This window comes from Lissotriton helveticus, chromosome 9 (assembly GCF_964261635.1).
Source record: "Lissotriton helveticus chromosome 9, aLisHel1.1, whole genome shotgun sequence".
In the NCBI taxonomy this organism is placed as follows: Eukaryota; Metazoa; Chordata; class Amphibia; order Caudata; family Salamandridae; genus Lissotriton; species Lissotriton helveticus.
Genome location: NC_136070.1, coordinates 592250550 through 592276281, shown reverse-complemented (window position 1 = coordinate 592276281; position 25732 = coordinate 592250550).

Below are 25732 nucleotides of genomic sequence, written 5' to 3'. Positions count from 1 at the left end.
CATAGTGGATATAGTGGATACGGTGGACATGGTGGCCAAAGACAACCACTACCTGTGACCCGCCCCAGCAGGTGGCAATTTGGTTGCATCCTGCCAACTCATCAAATGACTCTTGCCTCTTGTTACAGGACCATATGCACGCTAATACGTGTCCATTCAAGCCTGCCCGATTCGGGCACTTTATCCTTTCGGATTAGGTACATTTTGTACTATCTAAACTGGCAAATACACATACCAGTCTAGTGCCTTGGTTTGTTAATTTCTCAGTCATGGTACACTTCTTGAAAGACTACTGCAATAATTAGAGCATGGCGAATTCAATGGACCACTGTACAAAAACATAAAAATCCAGCTAAGATAAGGTTTGAGAGAAGGCGAAATGAGAGAGTGAAAGGTGGGAGATAGGCAGGTGTAGAGGTAATTTGGGATGTAGCAGCTGTAGAGATTGGGCTTGACATAATAATATGAAGGAAGAAGAAAAAGGGCAAGATTGGAAAAGTAATGGAAAAAGAAGAAAATAAATAAGGGGAGGAAGGACGGAGAATGCTACCATACTCTAAGCTTGCCTATTCATTTGTTTCTAAATATTAGGCAGCTCAAGTATGCTTAATGCGGAAAAAGGTCTGCCATTTCTCCCTAAACTTGAAGGTTCTCCACTGTCTCCCTAAATTCAAACTGCTCTGCTCCCTTCAAAATCATTCTGAAAAAGGACCAACATAACATTACCTATGAAAAAAACCTTCACACTAGTGTCTCCCCAAAAACTTACATTCCAGCCAAGTGTACCTGAACCGCAAAAGGTGTCCAAAAGAAGAAACCTAGAGGAATTTATTAAGCATCATGGAGGAAGAACATTCTGTGATTTAGGGATAACACTAAAACAATATGGAACTGGCTTTGAGAGACCAGCAGAGACCACCCTTTCAGGAGGGAAACGAATAGCAGATGCAAATTGGGTATATTGCACTGCCCTCTTCCTCTTCATTGAACACTCCTTCTGTCTACTTCTCAATTTCCAATTCTCTCTGGGCCTCAGTAGTCTTCAGGGGCCTCACCCACCTCTCGCGCTCTTTCCAGAAATAGTGGACAACCTGTGATTTGCTAGAGAGGTAATTGTTAGACCTGTCACCTTGGCGTGAGTCTCCCTTCCACTTTTTGCTGATGTGCCTCAGATGTTTTGCTGGTGTTCGATGCTCAGGGCACTGCGCCACGGCCAATCCGTGCCACAGTGCAAGTGCTCCCAATATGAAAGTATATGTGTAATTGATTTCCACGATTGGATTATTTGGTTTACTGTCAGTCCCCAGTAAAGTGCACGAGGAGTGCCGGGGCTTGTAGATACAAATGCTGCTAGTGGGCCTGCAGCGCTGGTTGCGCCACCCACATAAGCAGCCTCGTAAGATGTGTCTCGGGTCCGCCATTGCAGACCCCGCGTACGGTCTCGTACTGTCACGCTGACTGTGCAAGTTCCCACACTTGCCAGTCTCCGAACCTTCCCTAACCTTCATATCAGTCACCCCTATGGTAGGCCTACGGGCAGGGTGCATTGTAAGCGTAAGGTAGGACAAGCTTAGAGTGTGGCATGTCCTAGTAGTGAATTACCGCCCTTTTCGTTCTTCACTATTGAAGGGCTACGTGTTCTCTTAGGCCAAGGTGAGCTGCCGGATCTATTACACGCTATAGTCCCGGCAGGCTCAGGGAACATGGTAGCACGTCAAGTTTAGTATGCCTGAACTCAGAATAATAAAATACTTCCTTTAGTAAGGTTTATTTTGATAACCTGTGTTTGCAAATGCTACTTTTAGAAAGTTAGCCTTTGCTGGCCTAACTGTTCAGCCCGCCTCTGTCAGGATGTGTATCTGCTGTCTGGGTTTGTGTGAGTGACAGGGCTGGGAGATTCCCGGGGATAGTCGGGGGCTCCAGGTGGTGAATAGGATGCTTACTCCAGGATGGGTGGGCGGAGTAGTCCTTGATTCTGAAGAGGGTTTTGCTCCACCACCACAATGCTGGCTCCACCTCCTGCGGAGCGGCTGATGTCTCTGCCCCGCACCCTGAAAGAAGACAGCAGTTTCCTGTCAACAGAGTACTCCAAAACCGGGTTGAACTAGGCTCAGGCCCCCTGGCCTGCAAAGACAAAAGAATCACAGTATAAATATAGGAGCTTCTCTCCTTACAAATCAGATCCAGTTTTGACCACGACAAACCTCTGCCTGACTAGAAGGACCAAGAGGAGCTGAAGGACGGAAACCGGTCTGTATCCCGTAAGACTGGCCTGCAGTGGTGCCTTGCTGAGAACGGAGAGGAAAGGACCAGAAAGGACTTTGTAGACTTGTGCCTGAAACGATCTCCAAGGGCTTGATCGAGAGCTTGCCCCCTGAACGGAACCCCAGGACCACTGGGTTCTATCTGCTTGTGCCCGTCTGCTGTTGGGCCTTACAGCCTGATTCATCAAGCCGAAATCGGCTCGCAAAAGGCCAGATTCTGAGAATCTGGCCCTTTGCGAGCGCTATTTTTGCATTTGGGATTCATCATCCCAAATGCAAAAATTGGTAATAGCGATTTCGCTGTTTTGCGAGGATTTACATTTAAGGAATCTCTATTTGAGATTCCTTAAATGCAATTCATCATCCAATTAAAAATTGCGAATTCGCAATTTCGGCCCGCTATTTACCGCGAGGTCAAACCTCGTGGTAAATAGCGAAAACTTCGAAAAATGCTTTTAAAAGCATTTTTGTAAGTTGCATGTTGAACACACACATGTCCTTTGGACATGTGTGTGCGCAACACCTGTTTCAATTTGCATTTAAGGGGTGCTACAGGGTGTCCTTTGGACACCCCTGGCACCCTTTAAATCGCTATCTTATTTGCGATTAGCTAATTGCTAATCACAAATAAGGAATACTCCCCATTCATTCCTATGGGCCTTTTGGCCCATAGCAATGAAGGGGGAGTTATTCCTTATTTGCGATTAGCAATTTGCTAATCGCAAATAAGGAATGTGTAGGAATCGCATTTCTTTATGCAATTCCTACATGAATCCCGTTTTGCAAGTCCTTAATAGCGATTCCTTATGAATCGCTATTAGGGGCTCGCAAAACGGGAGCATGATGAATCAGGCTGTTAGTTCTTATTCCCTCGCCAGAGTTGTGACTCGGGTGCCTTCGCCCCCTCCCAGGTCGTGACAGTTCGGAGCCTGGTCTCCCCGCCGTAGAGAGCCCCGCTCATCCCTGAGCCGCTCTCCGCTTCAGTGCCGGGCCGCCCGCTCTCCTGTCACCTCGCCGCTAACGGAGCGCGCTGTGCTCCTCTCATCTTCTCCAGCCGGAATCTGCACGGAGAGCATTCCACAGCCTCAGACGGTCCGTACGTCGTAACGTACCCAACTGTCTCGCTTTGCCCTCCTGCATACCAAGACCCGTGCCGCACCTCAAGAAAGACCTTCCCGTACAGTGGTACCGGAAGCCTGGTGTTGCACCCGTCTGCCCGAGAACGCGACGCCCCTCACAGATCCACGAGTACGACCCGGCGTGCTAAGAAGTAGTACGTCCCGCAGGCCTGAAAGGCGCCTCGCCCCGTGAGCTGCATCGATCCCGGATCGCCGCAACCCTCCACAGTCCTGCTCCCCCGCCTCGCTCCACGAGGGGGACCGAGCCGGAGAGATCCTCTGGAGAACCGTCGGCCTCGTCCAGGGTCCGCCCTCACCAGTAGCCGCGCCTGAAACGCCTCGGACTTCCACAAGCAAGGTACACCTGAACTCCGTCTCGAGTTCACATCGGATCCAGGGTCCGCAACGTTCTTATTTCCCTGTCATCGTACCTTGCTGAACAACGAACATTTAAAGACTAAGCTTGCCTATTGTAATCTGGTGGCCTCAAATCGCTAAACGTTATATGGTCTTGTGATAATCCTTGAATATATCTTTTATATAAAGTATACATATTTTTGATACAACATACGACTGGTGTCCGTTTGTGGTGGGTCAGTGGGTTTACTGTGTGTGATCATAAATGCTTAACTTACTATCTCCCTGAAGATTAGCCTTGTCTGCTCGTGCCACACTACCTAGAGGGTGAGCAGGGGTTATTCGAAGGAGTAGTTCCCTTGCCCTGACGTGGAGTTGAGGGTCCCTGCTTGTCACAAGTACCTACCTGTGCCAACCAGAGACCTCCGGTTCCAACAGTAATGTAATGGTGTCTTGGTGATATTTAGTCTGGGCAACCTTCACCATAAGAATTGGTTTGTTTACTAAAAGGGAGTTGCAGTTGGCAGGGTTATTTTCCTGTTTATTTGCCTGCATGGCGGATGGCTGTAGTGCATAATATTCCAGCGTCAGCCATTGATGAAAAGATTGCCAGGTCATCGGGGGAATTTTGCGATCTGGTGCTGATGCGAAGAGAAACTAGTGTGAGTAATTTTGGAAAAGGAGACTGGCACTGAAAGGTATCAGACAAGGAGCAGAAATGGATGAAGGCCAGGAGCCGCAGTTTGTAGACAATTAATCAGATGGAAGCCTTTGTACAGGTATCTTTCTGAGTAACTATTTTTTTGAGAGTTAGTAAGGAGCTCTCTCAAACACATCCTGAGACAGGCCTCAGATTCGTTGGACGCCAAACCTTTACTTCGTAGAACAGCTGCGAAATTAGAGGTATATCCTGAAATACATTTAATGGGAAGTGCATGATGCCACAGTATACAGCAGCAGTGCTGTAACAGAGCTATTCCATTGTGTTTCTGAAACAAATACAGCATAATCAGTCGAGAGAATGAAAGGTGGATGAGCTTGAAAAAGAAACAAAGCAGGGAGCGATGACGAGACCCCTCCGTTAGCACATTCTCAGTCATCAAATGGTCAGGAGACACACACAGATTGAAGACCCATCTGTCCCCTTTATGGTTTCATTCATCTGCCATTAGTAAGTTTAAAAGGGTGACCAACTTGATGAGATAGGACTTGAAGCAACTGGTGTCAGCATGATGAACCAGTCCAGACTGCACACTAAACCCACTGACTCTCCGCCTCAACTAATCAAAGAGCCCATGGCAATCCACAAATGACATAAACAGCAGACCCACCACCAAGTGTACTGTACATCCGTTCCGACCCGAAGAAGGCATCGCGCCACAAAGTTCTGCTTTGAGTACATATAAGCATGCTGAAAGGCAGACTTTTGTGAACATATCTCTGCCAGCGTTTCCCTGTACTTCCGGATTGTCAATGCCACGGCTTCTGTCTTATCCCATAATCAGAAATTTTAATGTATAAACCACATGTTCCAGCATGCTTTATACCAAGTGTCCTCATCTGATGACAAGTTGAAAAGCCTGCTCTGAGCTCAAAGAGTTCCTGCACCCACCCGAGGCCACCGTGACGTCAATTAACAATGTTTGTGCAAGGAAAAAAGAAAACACAGCAGCACAATGGCGAACATTTTCGGGAACATTTGCAGAAGTAAAAAAGGTAATAATTTAAGAGGTATTTAATTGCTGGTAAAAACTTCAAGACGGGCTAAACCCTCACCTTTTTGCAGTTTTATGGAGCGCTAACTAGGTCCCAGAGCATCAGAGCACTTTGCATGAACACCAGATTACATTACACAAAGACACATTCATTTTTTTTCTAGATTCAAAGATTTGTCCAGAATCACAGGATGGTGAGCCGACGCCTTTGATTGTCTCAATCAAACATAGTTGTGGTCAACATCAGTTCGGGGACAAATGGGGAGTGACGCTATAAATATATAATTAATGAAGGAACATACACCCAGCAGTATTACAACTATTGGCTTCACACAAATGAAAAGACGCAAGTAATAGAATGACAGTAATGGAAATAAGGATATATATGTCAGCGTTTCAGTCCTGCACCATGAATACATTTGATCTTCATCACTCAGTACAAAACAAAATAGCATTCTCAATATGTGCCATGCCAGGCTGACATCAGGATGGAAAAAATCATGTAAAGCGCGCAAAACCGACAGATATACATTCAATTCTAAGATACAAGAGTCAGGACTGGCCAGTATAAAAGTAGGCCTTCAATCCAAATGTAGCTAGGTTCTGTTGCAGAGGTGCTTCTGAAACGATTTCTACCAGATGGGAAAGTGTGCCTGGGAGGAAATCATTGTCTTCACAGATTTTTTCACAATCAAGGAGTCAACAAAAGCACAGTCCTTTATGCAAAGAATGACAGACATTCACACTGCAACCCACTTAGACTTCGAGCCTTAATGGAAGTAGGTTAAAGAAAAGGTTTCACAAGAGATAAGTGCCTCACTGCCTCATAGATAATTACACCAGGAATGCAATGTGCATTATAAAAGTACATGCCCACATTCCCTAGGGGACATGATGCGGGTTCCCTGTAAGCAACGAACTGAATCAAATTACGATGCATAGTAGATATTAAAAGACTCACGAATTCTACGGCAGAAATGGTTCTCATTTATTTACTTGCAATGCTTGGCTCTCGTGGTTCTGAGTGACATGAGCACGCACGCACCTACTATTCTATTCTTCTGTGTGGCAGGTATTGCCCGATCATCACACCAACAACAAATAGCAAGGGGTCAACTCATATGCAAGCCAAACAAATTACTATGTAGTGATGAGAGGAAAGTGAAGTTAAACTAGTGATGTATACTACTGAAGTCACGCATAGGGTCTCTCTTCTTTGTGAAAAAGTTCCCATCAGTCACCACTCGGATCCGCCCTTCATCATCTGGGATCCTTCACACCTGAAGGTAGATTGACGTACCCACTACGGACTGGCAGTTGTTGAAGCCTAGACCTACATGTGGTACCCACTGATTGGAATTCAAATTATATATTAGAGGGTGACTGGAAGCAGTGCTATAAAAGTGAAAAACAGAGTGAAGTTGTGTGAATTGTGAATAACAATAAAATTAGGTAGAGAAGAGAAAAGGATTTTAATGGGCTTCTCTTCAATCCCAAAGTAAAAGAGTGCGTAGTGGTCTAAACAAATAACCACTAATAACGATGGAAGGTCGACATGTTTCTGCAGACTAATTAGATCCAGCTGGTATCTAGCTGCTTCCTCAGGACCATTAACGCTACTGCTTGTGAAGAAAATTATATGAAAAAGGTAAAATATCATCTGAAATGTAGTGACAACATCCTTCTCCTGACAATGTGGCAGGAGAGAAAAGCCCCACGTCACCTGGCTGCAGCGCAGGTAAAACGGAGCACCGCTCTGTCCGTCGGTACCCCGGGCATCCCTCTTGCCCGATCGACACGATGAAACGAGAAGCCAGGGCAGGAACAGGCACAGCGTGTGATGGTGACGAGGCGGCCGGGCCCGCCTCAGTGAAGTGAAGTCGCCGGACATCTGCTGCTGCCTGCACGCACATGGAGACTCGAGCCCCTACACTAGAAAGTAGAAACTACTAGTCCTGGAAAACGTCACGGCGCACGCACGAACCGAATGGAAAATCACTGCATGACTTCACATGCTGAAATCACAGTGATTGGCCATATGCAGTGCGGCTGAGGCAGTGTGCCACCACCCACGCGCGGCATCCAATAATGGATTGCCTGCAGCGCCAGGATTGGCTAGGGGGGCACACTGCCTACTCGCCCTGGCGCCTTTGAAACCCCGGGGGCTGCTGCGGCCCGGCTAAAGCAGCACCCTCTTCGGACCCTCCTAAGTCAGGTTACTAGTGCGCAGGCTCGGGCTAGGTACAAGCCAAAATTCCTCATGCGCAGTACTGCTGCTGGCCTGCTGCAGACTGTCACTCAAGCTGCAGCAGACCCACCCCCTGCCTGCCCACTCTACGGATTCAATCGGGTGTGTCCCAGATTGAAGCGCTGCGCTGCGGTGCTCATTATATTGTGCTGCTATCCATGCCAATTTCACAAAATATTTTTAGTGTGCTGTGTGCTCTTGTCACGGTGCGTCCAGGCTTAGTGGGGCTACGCCCCTACGCCCCACTGGACGCACCGCTAGATGTGACATTTCCCGAAGTTCACTGTGTTTTGATCCTAGGATCACACAGAGCTCCATCAAGCATTATCAATAGTCCATGTTTACACAAAACCAATGACAAAGCAATTTTATGAGTAAGAAAATAAGTTAATGCTTTGTACCTTGTGGGTACATACATGCTTAAAGATAATGAAAGATTGATGAGAATGCTCCCTAATTATGAAGATTACATTGTTCCGTTCAGGCTGTAATAAATAGGAGCTTTGCTGAAATGTCTCACCAGTGTCAAGAGCCCTACATTTCCTCGTATTACCACAAAAGCAGTGTTAAGTTTCTTTTGGTTTGTTGATCCAAGAAGAAATACATAAATCCTGGCTGGGAATTACTAGACATTCACGGAACCCAACATAGCACAGCAACATTCTGTTCTGCGTTGCATGAAATGTAGTGGTCTTTTTATGAGGCCTTTTGCATTGCTCTTGCACCATGCAACATGGTGCAAGAGCAACGTAAACCATAAGGCATATCTTTGAAGCCATGGAAAGCCTCCTTGCGTGGCTCTGAGTGACTCTAAAATACCCAGAGTAACACAACGCAATTCAAATAGCTGCCTGCATTACTCTTCCATGGGAAGGAGTTCCATGAGCGTTGAGTAGGTATTCCCATGAGACTCCCACGGATTTTTAGGCATACCCAGATTTAAAAGTACTTGTAAACCAGGGGATGTGTCAAAATCTTACAAATCTATCAAAGTTACAATTGATATCCAGGAACCACTGTGATAACGGTTCTTGGAAATGCTAGAGTTGTCCGCAGGTTGGTAGACATCTGTGAATATGGTGGAAGGAGTACCCTCGCCATGGTAAGAGTAAAGCTCTCCATAATGATGATGGTAATTATTCCATCGCACGATAACGTTGCGTTGCATGAAATGTAGGGGCCTGCATTACTCTTCCATGGGAAGGAGTTCTATGGGCGTTGAGTAGGTATTCCTATGCAACTCCCATGGATTTTTAGGCATTCCCAGATTTACAAGAACTTGTAAACCAGGAGATGTGTCAAAATCTTACAAACCTATCAAAGTTACAATTGATATCCGGGAACCACTGTGATAACGGTTCTTGGAAATGCTAGAGCTGTCCGCAGGGTGGCAGACATCTGTAAATACGGTGGAAGGAGTACCCTCGCCATGGTAAGAGTAAAGCTCTCCATAATGATGATGGTAATTACTCCATCCCACGATAACGAAATCAGCTCCTTGGGGCAGCTCCTAGCTACAGGATCTGCGAATAGTGTTCAGGGAAGGCTGTGAACAGAGATAAGATTAGGAGTGAAATATATACAAAGGCAGTAGGGGATTTACTAATAAACTGATACCTATAAACTGTCAGTAGATTATTGTCATTACAATATCAATACATAGCTTCCATTTATTTTAACGCACCTACCCATGATTCTAAATCGCCCAGCCTCTGGCTGAGAATGGATGGCGAAGGAAAACGTTTACATTTATTCTTACAACTTTCTGAAACTTTTAAATATGGGCTTGTAAGGTTTCCCAATTTTCCTGCATGCAGAGACAGCCTCAGTATGCCATTTGTAACGGTTATTTCCTTATCACTTCCTTAAAACTGCAGGTGGGGAATTTGGAGAAAACTGTTGTTTGCCCAAGAAACATGGTAAGTGTGTTAAATGTCAATACCATTTCATTAATTGTATATTTATACAAACGCCGAGTGGTGATGTGGCCACCAGTATAAACTCATTTGAAAGAGACATGATCATATCTAAATATAAATAATATATTAAATAGGAGTCTGCAATCCCTGTTTGAAAATCTGTTTATATTTCTTTATCACAGACATGCTTTTATTCTTCATGATGGCAACCATGCTATCCCTTTCATATAAATGAGCAAGTCACCAAGTAATTAAGTGCTTTGTGGGAATGGTGATGGTGTGATTATGTTTTATAGTGTTAAAGTACCCTCTGCTATGCAATACAAGGTTATTGTAAATCAATCCTCGCTAGGGTCAATTAACTCCTCACTGATTTTTAATATCCCTAAGATATATGACATAGGACATGTTATCCCACATGTCGATCCGCCCAAATCGAACAATGAATGTGATAATGCAGTTGTAGATGTGTCATTTCCCAAAGTTCACTGTGTTTTGATCCTAAGATCACGCAGAGCTCAATCGAGCAGTATAAATAGTCCATGTTTACACAAAACCAATGACAAAGCAATTTTTATGAGTAAGAAAATAAATTACTGCTTTGTACCTTGTGGGTACATACATGCTTAAAGATAATGAAAGATTGATGAGAATGTCCCCTGATTATCAAGATTACATTGTTCCGTTCAGGCTGTAATAAATAGGAGCTTTGCTGAAATGTCTCACCAGTGTCAAGAGCCCTACATTGTTCTCGTATTACCACGAAAGCAGTGTTAAGTTTCTTTTGGTTTGTTGATCCAAGAAGAAGTACATGAATCCTGGTGGGATTTACTAGACATTCATGGAACCCAACATAGCAAGGCAACATTCTGTTCTGCGTTGCATGAAATGTAAGGGGCTATTTATGAGGCCTTAATGACAATATTCCATGGGCATCTGTATTAAAATAACACCCGCATACCCCACTCTATGAATCACTGAGTCTTCCCTTTATCCATTTGTCTGCCCCCACCTGGCATCCTTTTCAGGTCCCCCTGGAACATCAACTCCCTTGATGTGTCCTTTACCCTCATTCTATCACTACTAACATCAGTAGTGATCAAGGCACCAGTGCTTCACTTGGATTACTATCCCAGGGCATAGCTTCGGGCAACTACAGCCCCTCTTCCACCCCAACACCCACCCTCCCCGCCCGCCGTGTGTCGTATTGTCCAATGCGCATATCTGCAGGACTCAACATCATCACTTTTAATCACTGAGGGCTCAAGGCATAATATCGTCATTTGCCCATGCATCTTACACCCTACAAAAATCGGTGACAGTCCTACCTAGACCATCCCCCCACGTCATGACGCCGCCCGGCGCTCGTAGCCCCTCCCATTGCCGTAACGTGACCACGCCCATCCCGGAAGCGGCAAACATTTGATTACTGAGTCCGTCCCGCACGGCATCACTAGCCGAGCAGAGGACGGTAGAAGTAGGTTAACGGCCTGTTTCTTCACCAACAAACTGTAAGTAGACATCTTTCCCTACAGATATCCTGACACCTTGTCAGGGATCCCTTCACTACGTATTACGTGATCGAGTGAGGCACATCCCACGCCGCTCGACAAGTAAACGCGTCTCTCACCTACTCATATTCTAATATTACAGAATATGGTTCCTTTGTGTGAAGAGCCTACCCCCTGCCCGCCGAAGCATTTGAGAGCCTATAATTAAGTAAGCCACCCGTTCTCACGCCATGCAGCTTCTATGTACTTCTATGTGTTACATGTGTGTTAGTCTTGTATGTTACTTAAAAACAATGCCATAATTTGCACTGCCGATTTTCGAAATCACCATGCCTAGACATACTGAATGTAAGGACTGGGTATCACGAATGAAATTTTACGCAAAAGTATGCACCATTGTAAATATTTACGAGTGCGATAAAAATAATGCATGTAGCACTGCACGCACCTATTGATAAGTGTATGTGTCCTTATAATAACCCCCACGGACACTCAATCATCACATAATTTGATCGCATGGAGGGCTTCAAACCTCATTGGCATGAAATACGAAAGCACAGAGACACATCACGACCTAACAGGATAATAAGCATGATCATACCTGATATTTGTTTACCTTTTTTTCTTCCACACAGGTATCTTTTTTCTTATGCTCGTCCACTTTGACTGAGCGTTTATACTACTGGCCATTTGCCATTAGGTACACAGGGGTTCTGGATAGGGTGCGCCTTTTAGGGGGCCCATACCGTCCGTCTCCCTATTTTTTGGTCCTGAGGAATACCGGGTACTTACCCATTTGGTAGAAACATGTTGACCAACCCACAAAGACACATATAGAGATACTCTGGTCGTAACTTCCCTACCAGTATCTCGCTATTACTTTTTAACATTGTTCAGTTGCTCTAAAATAAAAATTCTGTTTTGAGCTAAACCAGGACAATTTTTAACACTATTTTTTTGCACCTACAGTCACAACTCGCTCCACTGTACTTCAGGTGTTGAAGCACATCCTGGTGACGCTAGGTCACCAGGGTGGACCCCGATGATGAAGCATGTCACCACTAGGTTGGTGAGTGAGGGGTTTTATACAAAAGGATGAATTTTTTCCTTCTTGCCAATAAGTCCACCCTCCAGATAACCTTCAATTTCTTCGTCGGGGGTACTCCTCTCTTTGTTTGAAATAGGACATGTTATCCCACATGTCATTCCAGCCAAATCGAACAATGAATGTGATAATGCAGTTGTAGATGTGACATTCCAAAAGTTCACTGCGTTTTGATCCTAGGATCACACAGAGCTCAATCAAGCAGTATCAATAGTCCATGTTTACACAAAACTAATGACAAAGCAATTTTATGAGTAAGATAATAAGTTACTGCTCTGTACCTTGTGGGTACATACATGCTTAAAGATAATGAAAGATTGATGAGAATGTCCCCTGATTATCATAATTACATTGTTCCGTTCAGGCTGTAATATATAGGAGCTTTGTTGAAATGTCTCACCAGTGTCAAGAGCCCTACATTGTCCTCATATTACCACAAAAGCAGTGTTAAGTTTCTTTTGGTTTGTTGATCCAAGAAGAAATACATACATCCTGGTTGGATTTACTACATATTCACGGTACCCAACATAGCAAGGCAACATTCTGTTCTGCGTTGCATGAAATGTAGGGTCCTATTTATGAGGCTTTATCCATTGCTCTTGCACCATGCAACATGGTGCAAGAGCAACGTAAACCATAAGGCATATCTTTGAAACCATGGAAAGCCTCCTTGCGAGGCTCTGAGTGGCTCTAAAATACCCGGAGTAACACAACGCAATTTAAATAGCTGCCTTGCATTAATCTGCCATGGGAAGGAGTTCCATGGGCGTTGAGTAGGTATTCCCATGCAACTCCCATGGATTTTTAGGCATACCCAAATTTACAAGAACTTGTAAACCAGGAAATGTGTCAAAATCTTACAAATCTATCAAAGTTACAATTGATATCCGGGAACCACTGTGATAGCGGTTCTTGGAAATGCTAGAGTTGTCCACAGGGTGGCAGACATCTGTAAATACGGTGGATGGAGTACCTTCGCCATGGTAAGAGTAAAGCTCTCCATAATGATGATGGTAATTACTCCATCCCACGATAACAAATTCAGCTCCTAGTGGCAGCTCCAAGGTACTGGATCTGCGAATAGTGTTCAGGGAAGGCTGTGAACAGTGATAAGATTAGGAGTGAAACATAGACAAAGGCAGTAGGAGATTTACTAATAAACTGATACCTATAAACTGTCAGTAGATTATTGTCATTACAATTTCAATACATAGCTTCCATTTATTTTAATGCACCTACCCATAATTCTCAATCGCCCAGCCTCTGGCTGAGAATGGATGGCGAAGGAAAATGTTTACATTTATTCCTACAACTTCCTGAAACTTTTAAATATGGGCTTGTAAGATTTCCCAATTTTCCTGGATGCAGAGACAGCCTCAGTATGCCATTTTAACGGTTATTTCATCATCACTTTGATAAAACTGCAGGTGGGGATTTTGGCGAAAACTGTTGATTGCCCAAGAAACATGGTAAGTGTCTTAAATGTCAATACAATTTAATTATTGTATAAATATACAAAGGCCTAGTGGTGATGTGGCCATCAGTATGAATTCATTTCAAAGAGTCATGATCATATCTAAATATAAATAATATATTAAATAGGAGTCTGCAATCCCTGTTTAAAAATCTGTTTATATTTCTTTATCACAGACATGCTTTTATTCTTCATGATGGCAACCATGCTATCCCTTTCATATGAATGAGCAAGTCACCAAGTAATTAAGTGCTTTGTGGGAATGGTGATGGTGTGATTATGTATTATAATGATTAAAATACCCTCTGCTATGCATTACAAGGTTATTGTAAGTCAATCCTCGCTAGGGTATATTAACTCCTCACTGATTTTTAATATCCCTAAGATATATGACATAGGACATGTTATGCCACATGTCATTCCATCCAAATCGAACAATGAATGTGATAATGCAGTTGCAGATGTGACATTTCCCAAAGTTCACTGTGTTTTGATCCTAGGATCACACAGAGCTCCATCAAGCAGTATCAATAGTCCATGTTTACACAAAACCAATGACAAAGCAATTTTATGAGAAAGAAAATAAGTTACTGCTTTGTACATTGTGGATACATACATGCTTAAAGGAAATGAAAGACTGATGAGAATGTCCCCTGATTATCAAGATTACATTGTTCTGTTCAGGCTGTAATAAATAGGAGCTTTACTGAAATATCTCACCTGTGTCAAGAGCCCTACATTGTCTTCGTATTACCACAAAAGCAGTGTTAAGTTTCTTTTGGTTTGTTGATCCAAGAAGAAATACATAAATCCAGGCCGGGATTTACTAGACATTCACGGAACCCAACATAGCAAGGCAACATTCTGTTCTGCGTTGCATGAAATGTAGGGGCCTATTTATGAGGCCTTTTAAATTGCTCTTGCACCATGCAACATGGTGCAAGAGCAACGTAAACCATAAGGCATATCTTTGAAGCCATGGAAAGCCTCCTTGCGAGGCTCTGAGTGGCTCTAAAATACCCGGAGTAACACAACGCAATGCAAATAGCTGCCTTGCATTACTCTGGCATGGGAAGGAGTTCCATGGGCGTTGAGTAGGTATTCCCATGCAACTCCCATGGATTTTAAGGCATACCCAGATTTACAAGAACTTGTAAACCAGGGGATGTGTCAAAATCTTACAAATCTATCAAAGTTACAATTGATATCCGGGAACCACTGTGATAGCGGTTCTTGGAAATGCTAGAGTTGTCCGCAGGGTGGCAGACATCTGTAAATACGGTGGATGGAGTACCCTCGCCATGGTAAGAGTAAGGCTCTCCATAATGATGATGGTAATTACTCCATCCCACGATAACGAAATCAACTCCAAGTGGCAGCTCCTAGGTACAGGATCTACGAATAATGTTCAGTGAAGGCTGTGAACAGTGATAAGATTTGGAGTGAGATATATATATACAAATGCAGTAGGAGATTTACTAATAAACTGATACCTATAAACTGTCAGTAGATTATTGTCATTACAATATCAATACATAGCTTCCATTTATTTTAATGCACCTACCCATAATTCTCAATCGTCCAGCCTCTGGCTGAGAATGTAGGGTGAAGGAAAATGTTTACATTTATTCTAACAACTTTCTGAAACTTTAAAATATGGGCTTGTTAGATTTCCCAATTTTCCTGGATGCAGAGACAGCTTCAGTATGCCATTTGTAATGATTATTTCATCATCACTTCTATGAAACTGCAGGTGGGGATTTTGGAGAAAACTGTTGATTGCCCAAGAAACATGGTAAGTGTGGTTAATGTCAATACCATTTCATTAATTGTATAATTATACAAACGCCGTGTGGGGATGTGGCCATCAGTATGAACTCATTTCAAAGAGTCATGAATATATCTAAATATAAATAATATATTAAATAGGAGTCTGCAATCCCTGTTTGAAAACCTGTTTATATTTTGTTATCACAGAAATACTTTTATTCTTCATGATGGCAACCATGCTATCCCTTTCATATGAATGAGCAAGTCACCAAGTAATTAAGTGCTTTGTGGGAATGGTGATGGTGTGATTATGTATTATAATGATTAAAATACCCTCTGCTATGCATTACAAGGTTATTGTAAGTCAATCCTCTCTAGGGTAAATTAACTCCTCACTGATTTTTAATATCCCTAAGATATATGACATAGGACATGATATCCCACATGTCATTCCATCCAAATCGAACAATGAATGTGATAATGCAGTTGTAGATGTGACATTTCCCAAAGTTCACTGTGTTTTGATCCTAAGATCACACAGAGCTCCATCAAGCAGTATCAATAGTCCATGTTTACACAAAACCAATGACAAAGCAATTTTATGAGTAAGAAAATAAGTTACTGCTTTGTACCTTGTGGATACATACATGCTTAAAGGTAATGAAAGATTGATTAGAATGTCCCCTGATTATCAAGATTACATTGTTCTGTTCAGGCTGTAATAAATAGGAGCTTTGCTGAAATGTCTCACCAGTTTCAAGAGCCCTACATTGTCCTCGTATTACCACAATAGCAGTGTTAAGTTTCTTTTGGTTTGTTGATCCAAGAAGAAATACATAAATCCAGGCCGGGATTTACTAGACATTCATGGAACCCAACATAGCAAGGCAACATTCTGTTCTGAGTTGCATGAAATGTAGGAGCCTATTTATGAGGCCTTTTGCATTGCTCTTGCACCATGCAACATGGTGCAAGAGCAACGTAAACCATAAGGCATATCTTTGAAACCATGGAAAGCCTCCTTGCGAGGCTCTGAGTGGCTCTAAAATACCCGAAGTAACACACACAATTCAAATAGCTGCCTTGCATTACTCTGCCATGAGAAGGAGTTACATGGGCGTTGAGAAGGTATTCCCATGCAACTCCCATGGATTTTAAGGCATACCCAGATTTACAAGAACTTGTAAACCAGGGGATGTGTCAAAATCTTACAAATTTATCAAAGTAACAATTGATATTCGGGAACCACTGTGATAGCGGTTCTTGGAAATGCTAGAGTTGTCCGCAGGGTGGCAGACATCTGTAAATACCGTGGATGGAGTACCCTCGGCATGGTAAGAGTAAAGCTCTCCATAATGATGATGGTAATTACTCCATCCCACGATAACGAAATCAGGTCCTAGTTGCAGCTCCTAGGTACATGATCTGCGAATAGTGTTCAGGCAAGGCTGTGAACAGTGATAAGATTAGGAGACAAATATATACAAAGGCAGTAGGAGATTTACTAATAAACTGATACCTTTAAACTGTCAGTAGATTATTGTCATTACAATATCAATACATAGCTTCCATTAATTTTAACGCACCTACCCATCATTCTCAATCGCCCAGCCTCTGGCTGAGAATGGATGGCAAAGGAAAATGTTTACATTTATTCTTACAACTTTCTGAAACTTTTAAATATGGGCTTGTAAGGTATCCCAATTTTACTGCATGCAGAGAAAGCCTCAGTATGCCATTTGTAACAGTAATTTCATTATCACTTCTATAAAACTGCATGTGGGGATTTTGGAGAAAACTGTTCATTGCCCAAAAAACATGGGCCTAGATGTATCAAGCCTTTTGCGATTCGTTAAGGCCGAAATTCGCAGAATTTCGGCCTTAACGAATCGTAAACGGACATTTTGCATCTTTTGGGATGTATTAGAAATTAGCAAAATAAGGAATCGCAAAAAATTGCGATTCCTTATTTTGCTTAAGCATTTAAGGAATCGCAATTTTGCGATTCCTTAAATGCCATGTATGAAATTTTTTTACATTGCGAATTCAGGTTAAGGAATCGCAAATTAACACCAATTTGAGGTTTGTGTTAATTTGCGATATCCTTTCAAAAACCAAAATATGACAATTTTGAAGGTGGCATGTGACACACATACATGCCCATAGGGCATGTATGTGTGCCATATGCACACACATGTAAGTTTCAGGGGTGCAGAAGGGTGTCCATGAGACACCCCTGCACCCTTGAAATAATTCTCAAATTGCGATTAGCAAATTGCGAATTCGCAATTTGAGAATTACTTCACAATCATTCCTAAGGGCCTCCTGGCCCATAGGAATGCATGGGAAATTATTCCTTATTTGCGAATTCGCAAAATGCGAATTCACAAATAAAGATTAATAAGGAATCGCTAAAAAAAAGCGATTTTTTACATACATTCCGTTTTGCGAATCTTAAATAGCGATTCGCTAAAAATCGCTAATTAAGATTCGCAAAATGGAATCTTGATACATCTAGGCCATGGTGTGTTAAATGTCAATACCATTTCATTAATTGTATAATTATACAAACGCCGAGTGGTGATGTGACCATCAGTATGAACTCATTTCAAAGAGTCATGAATATATCTAAATATAAATAATATATTAAATAGGAGTCTGCAATCCCTGTTTGAAACCCTGTTTATATTTCTTTATCACAGACAGGCTTTTATTCTTCATTATGGCAACCATGCTATCCCTTTCATATGAATGAGCAAGTCACCAAGTAATTAAGTGCTTTGTGGGAATGGTGATGGTGTGATTATGTATTATAATGTTTAAAATACCCTCTGCTATGCATTACAAGGTTATTGTAAGTCAATCCTCGCTAGGGTAAATTAACTCCTCACTGATTTTTAATATCCCTAAGATACATGACATAGGACATGTTATCCCACATGTCATTCCACCCAAATCGAACAACGAATGTGATAATGCAGTTGTAGATGTGACATTTCCCAAAGTTCACTGTGTTTTGATCCTAAGATCATACAGAGCTCCATCAAGCAGTATCAATAGTCCATGTTTACAAAAAACAAATGACAAAGCAATTTTATGAGCAAGAAAATAAATTACTGCTTCGTAGCTTGCAGGTACATACATGTTTAAATATAATGAAAGATTGATGAGAATGTCCCCTGATAATCAAGATTACATTGTTCCATTCAGGCTGTAATAAATAGGAGCTTTGCTGGAATGTCTCACCAGTGTCAAGAGCCCTACATTGTCCTTGTGTTAACACAAAAGCAGTGTTAAGTTTCTTTTGGTTTGTTGATCCAAGAAGAAATACATAAATCCTGGCGGGATTTACTAGACATTCACGGAACCCAACATAGCAAGGCAACATTCTGTTCTGCGTTGTATGAAATGTAGGGGCCTATTTATGAGGCCCATTGCATTGCTCTTGCACCATGCAACATGGTGCAAGAGCAACGTAAACCATAAGGCATATCTTTGAAGCCATGGAAAGCCTCCTAGCGAGGCTCTGAGTGGCTCTAAAATACCCGGAGTAAACAAACGCAATTCAAATAGCTGCCTGCATTACTCTTCCATGGGAAGGAGTTCCATGGGCGTTGAGTTGGAATTCTCATGCAACTCCCATGGATTTATAGGCATACCCAGATTTACAAGAACTTGTAAACCAGGAGATGTGTCAAAATCTTACAAATCTATCAAAGTTACAATTGATATCCGGGAACCACTGTGATAGCGGTTCTTGGAAATGCTAGAGTTGTCCGCAGGGTGGCAGACATCTGTAAATACGGTGGATGGAGTACCCTCGCCATGGTAAGAGTAAAGCTCTCCATAATGATGATGGTAATTACTCCATCCCACGATAACGAAATCAACTCCAAGTGGCAGCTCCTAGGTACAGGATCTACGAATTGTGTTCAGGGAAGGCTGTGAACAATGATAAGATTTGGAGTGAGATATATATACAAAGGCAGTGGGAGATTTACTAATAAACTGATACCTATAAACTGTGAGTAGATTATTGTCATTACAATATCAATACATAGCTTCAATTAATTTTAACGCACCTACCCATCATTCTCAATCGCCCAGCCTCTGGCTGAGAATGGATGGCAAAGGAAAATGTTTACATTTATTCTTACAACTTTCTGAAACTTTTAAATATGGGCTTGTAAGGTTTCCCAATTTTACTGCATGCAGAGAAAGCCTCAGTATGCCATTTGTAACGGTTATTTCATTATCACTTCTATAAAACTGCAGGTGGGGATTTTGGAGAAAACTGTTCATTGCCCAAGAAACATGGTGTGTTAAATGCCAATACCATTTCATTAATTGTATAATTATACAAACGCCGAGTGGTTATGTGACCATCAGTATGAACTCATTTCAAAGAGTCATGATCATATCTAAATATAAATAACATATTAAATAGGAGTCTGCAGTCCCTGTTTGAAACCCTGTTTATATTTCTTTATCACAGACATGCTTTTATTCTCCAGTATTTGGGGTGTCTTTCATAGATTCACATGCCTGAATCATTCCCCGTCGTCGGAGTGGGAGTCCCACGGTACATAAAAAAGCACCAATCAGGTGACAGCCCCCACCAGAATGTTCTCCCCAGAGGCTCAGGCTCTCAGATTTTCTACCGCACGTCGTGTGAAGGGAGTCTCCCTGAGCTCTGCTCAGTTTTCACTTACTTTGGTTGGTTTTTTAGCCTTCAAAGAATGTCTACTTCTAAATCCCTTTTTAGGGCTTGTGATTCCTGTGGGAAGTTGAGGCTGTTTAAGGAGGACCCTCACAAGAAATGTATATATTGCTTGTATCCAGATCATGAGGCAAAGGAATGTAAGATCTGCAGAACCTTCCCTCAGAAGACCCTCAGAGACAGGGAAGGTCGTCTGCTCCTGTGGCTCCAGAGGATAAAGGACAAGGACGCTCCTCTTTCAGAGGTAGGGAGCATTGCCTCAGGTTCTTCTGTCTCCTCAAAGAAGAGAAAATGTGAGGCACAATTGGCTTCTCCTAGGGCGAAAACTTTGAAGAAGGCCCAATCCTCTCAGGATTCTGGTTTGCCTACTACCTCCAAGAAGGTGTCCCCTACTGTGACATCTACGCCCTCAGGAAAAACTGGAAAATCTTCAGTTTCCAAAGAACCTGCTCCTAAGATTTCACCTCAGATCACACCTCTGACCAAGACAACCTCATCGTCGTCATCTCGGCATGTGGTCACTTCTACAGTGACTTTCTCCTCACCAACATCATCTATGGTGATGTCTTCAGCCTCCTCGCCGTCGACATTGGTTCATGTGCAAATTAGACCCATTTCGTCGACGAAGATAGTCCCATCAATCGTCGACGCTCCACCGTCGACGGGAAGCAGTAAGGTACCGTCGACGGGCTCCTCGACGTCAACTCAATCGTCGACGAATTTATCGTCGTCGACGAAGAAGACCCTACAGTCGACGAAGCTTCCGTCGACCTCGACGACGAAATTACCGTTGACGACACCATCAACGACGAAGTTACCGTCGACGACGCCCTCGTCGGCGAAGCTACCGTCGACGACCTCGTCGACGAAGTTACCGTCGACGACCTCCTCGTCGACGAAGTTACCGTCGACGACCTCCTCGTCGACGAAAATGATACCTCGTCGACGAAGCCGATGTTACCGTCGACGAAGAAAAAAACATCCCCGTCGACGACTTCATTGTCGACGAGTTCATTGCCGTCAACGCAAGGGGAAACAGGTTTGTCCTCAATATCGATGATGCCGTCGACGCCCCCACTGTCAACCTGTATGACAATGCAAGTGTGGTCTGCGGGAGCATCCGCAATATCTTTGCCATCACCGGCGACCACTGCTTCGCTCCTACAAAAACGTGATTCCACCTCCACAACTTTGTCTCCTTTGAAACTTCCTGATAAATTATTGGATTCTGAAGAAGAGGAATCCTACGAAGATGAAAATTTCCGTGCCGCCAGGAGCCCTTCAGACTTGCTCATAAAGGTACAAGACCTGGATCAAGAGGATGAGGAAGAAGATGTGCAAGAGCACGCTAGTCGGCAATCTGGGTCTACACCTGGCATGCAAATGCCTACAGAATTGTTCCAAAACCTTCAATACATGTTGAGCGATTATTATCGCAGATTTTCACCTTCTGAATTCAGGTGACTCTCATGTCTCTACGCCTAGGCCAAGAACATCCACGGCAACTTTGGGACTTCAAGAATCTAATCCTCAAGTGACAGCTGAAGAAGCTCGGCCTGCACTACCCTCTTCACCAATGCCTTCCCATCCGGTAGAGGGGGACAATTCATCAGAAGACGAACGAGAGGATGGTGAATTAGATGACAAGTCGGAATCGTCGGAGTGGGATGAGTATCAGGCTCAAACTCCTTCTCCAGCAGCCACGCCTACGGCGGAATCTCCACCGGTGGACATTGCCACCTTCCATAAGATTATGGATAGAGCTACTAAAAGGTTCCTCATCACAATGGAGGCTAAACAGGACAAATGCTTCCTGTATGATTTTAAAGACTTACCCCAAAGACAAAGTTGGTCAATTCCTATTATTGACTTCATATGGAAGGAAGGTCTGAAAATAATGAAGACGCCTAATTCTCTGCCAGCAGTACTACCTAGGGTAGACAAGAAATATAGAGCACCTACTTCATCACCTGCATGCCTTATTAGTCAGGCTAAGACGGAGTCCGTGGTCACACAGGCGGCACAAAGGAGAGCCAGAAACCCAGCTGCACAGGTCTCTGTTCCCCCTGATAAGGATGGTAAACGTCTTGACTCAATTGGGAAGAAGGTGTCAACTATTGCGGCAACCACAGTCCGAGCCGCCAATTCACTAGCAATACTTGGGAGGTATGATAGGCAGATGTGGTCCGACATATCGCCTTTCATCGAGAAGCTTGCAGAACCGGATAGATCTGAAGCAAAGAAGGTCCTGTTAGAGGGCGAGAGCGTTTCCTCAGAGATAATTGATGCTGCAGTGGACGTTGCAGCCACAGGTTTTCGACAGCCGGCAGGAGCAGCTGTTCTCCGGAGGCAAGGCTGGTTGAAGGCTACATCTTTTCGATCGGAGGTCCAGACAAAAATCATGGACATGGCCTACGATGGAGAGTTCCTCTTTGGTCAACATGTAGATGAGGCCTTACAGGCCATAAAGAAGGACACAGAGACTGCACGGTCGCTGGGATCGCTTCAATTTCGAAAATCTTCCTTTCGTGGTGCAAGAGGAAGAGGCAGTTTCTCGAACAGAGGAAATTATTCACAGCAACGCTCCTACAGTAATACCCAGAGCAATCAGAGATACCAGCCATATCGTCAACAAACATATGGCCAAATGAGAAATAATTACTCTCAACCAAGAGGAAAAACCTCTTATCAAGGAAGAGACAATAAGAGCAAGTGAGAGTCACATCCTGCCACCACTTTGTCCCAACCTGACACAAATTGGAGGAAGAATATCCTGTTTTTATTCAAATTGATCCAAGATTACCACGGACAGATGGTCCTGGACGTGGTTTCCAGAGGTCATATTCTCGAATTCGTCAAAGCCCCTCCAAATTCTCCCCAAGAGGATCACCTCCAGCTCATCTCAAGGAGCTGTTTTCCCAAATTCACTCTATGATTCGGAAAGGAGCAATAGAAAGGGTACCTCAACATCAGAAGGGAACAGGTTTTTATTCAAGATTTTTCCTGATCCGCAAGAAGTCGGGGGAATGGCGCCCCATCCTCGACCTGCGTGCCCTCAACAAGTACCTCAAAAAATTATCTTTCAGAATGCTGACGCTTCAAGAAATCCTCCAGTTTCTTTCAGTAGGAGAGCACATGGCAACACTCGACCTTCAGGACGCATACTTTCACGTGCCCATCTTTCCCAGACACCGGAAGTTCTTGCGGTTCAGAGTGGCTGGCAGGGACTTCCAGTTCAAGGTACTCCCCTTTGGGCTGCGTTCGGCCCCCAGAGTCTTCCCAAAGATGTTAGCCCCAGTGGCTGCACGCCTGAGACTAGAGGGAGTGCAAATTTATCCATATTTGGACGACTGCCTTATCAAGGCCAGTTCCATCGACCTTGCAGGAACTCACGTTCAGAGATGTCTATCACTATTCCAGAGCCTGAGGTTTTCGGTGAACTTCAAAAAGTCCCACCTATCTCCATCTCAGAGAAAGTCTTTCCTGGGAGCCACGCTGGACACGAGACTCGCCCAGGTGTTCATATCAAAAGAAAGACAAGTGAAGATTCGCAAGATGGCCTCATCTCTGCTAGGAAGAAGGTGCGTTTCTGTTCGCAAATTCAAGTCTTTCCTCGGGATGCTCTCGTCATTTATCCCTCTCACCCCCAACTGTCGCCTGCGAATGAGACCTTTGCAGGAGGAGCTCAGTCGTCAGTGGGTGCAAATCACAGGTTCATTTGAGGACGTTGTCAACTTAACTCCTCGAATGAAAAAATCTATCCAGTGGTGGGGGCAAGATCGCAACCTGCAAGTGGGATGCACATTCCTGACGAAAGGGCCCAGATTCTTTGTAACCACGGATGCATCTCTGGAGGGCTGGGGCGCCCATCTCCAAGGGATGACTGTCAGTGGCAAATGGAACATCGAGCAAAGGAAATGGCACATAAATCTACTGGAACTAAGAGCCATTTTCCTCGCTCTAAAATCCTTTCAGATGATCTTGGAGGGCTAGACAGTGTTGATACGAACGGACAACACAACCAGCATGCATTACCTGAACAAACAGGGGGGCACAAGATCAGCCCGGTTGTCCCATCAGGCGCAGGAAATTTGGCATTGGGCCCTGGTTCACAACATCAATCTGTCAGCGATCCATGTTCCAGGGGTTGCCAATGTCCTTGCGGATTCACTCAGCAGGTCTGCAGGGAGCAATCACGAATGGGAACTACAACAACCGTCCCTGGACCAGATATTCCAAGAGTGGGGCCATCCCAACCTGGACTTATTTGCAACAGCCCGGAACTGGAAATGCCACCGCTTTGCAAGCTGGATTCTCCACGAGGACTCGTGCGGGGATGCCCTTTCGATGAATTGGTGTTGAATATTTGCATAAGCTTTTCCGCCAATTCCGTTGATCCCCAGGGTCATCAAGAAGATGAAGAGTCAACCATGTCGCATAATCCTCATTGCTCCAAGGTGGCCCCGGCAATATTGGTTCACCGAGCTTCTCCTCCTCTCGGTGTGCGAACCAATACAACTACCTTGTATACCGAATCTCCTCACAGTTCAGGAAGGCAAAGTGTACCATCCGGACCCGGCTTCGCTGAAATTGTCGGCTTGGCTCCTCAGCACAATGAATCCGCCAACTTAGACATTCCTGAAAGTTGTCAAGAAGTGTTGGCTAACGCCAGAGCACCATCGACCATCAAGACCTACAAACTCAAGTGGAAGCGTTTCTGTGCCTGGTGTCAGACCGTTGATCTGCATCCTTTGCAGGCTAGACCAGAGCAAATTCTACCTTTCTTCCTGCAACTAGCGAGATCAGGTTTAGCGCATTCAACCCTGAAGGTGTTTCTAGCAGCCATTTCACGTTTCCGTCAGGACGGATCGAACTCTCTGTTTTCATCAAGAGTAATCCAGCAATTTTTCAAGGGTCTGTTTCGCATGTTTCCACCAATTCGACGGCCGCCTCCGGCTTGGCATTTGAATGTGGTACTAGCCCAGCTCATGCGTCACCCCTTTGAGCCGATACATAAAGTGGACCTGAAGTTTATTACTTGGAAAGTTTCCTTATTATTGGCTTTAACATCTACAAGTAGGGTCAGTGACATTCAGGCTTTCACGTCTAAATCACCTTTTTTGCAATTTACCTCTGATTCGGTGATACTGCGTACCAACCCTAGGTACATGCCCAAGGTTCCGTCGGACTTTCATTTAAATGAACCTATAATCCTCAAGACATTTTTTCCGAATCCACAAACACAGGCTGAACGAACTTTGCACTCTTTAGACATCAAAAGGTGCCTCAAGTTTTATCTTTCAAGGACTTCAACGTTACGCAAGACAGATCAGTTGTTTGTGGCCTATGGCAGACTGCGCCAGGGTTGTGCAGTGTCCAAACAGACTATCGCCAGATGGGTCTCGTCAGCAATCGCCCTCTGTCATCAGCAGGCAGGTAGACCCTTACAGACCTTACCAAGAGCGCATTCTACAAGGGCAGTTTCCTCTTCCACTGCTCTGTTTGCTGGGGTGCCTCTTCTGCACATCTGT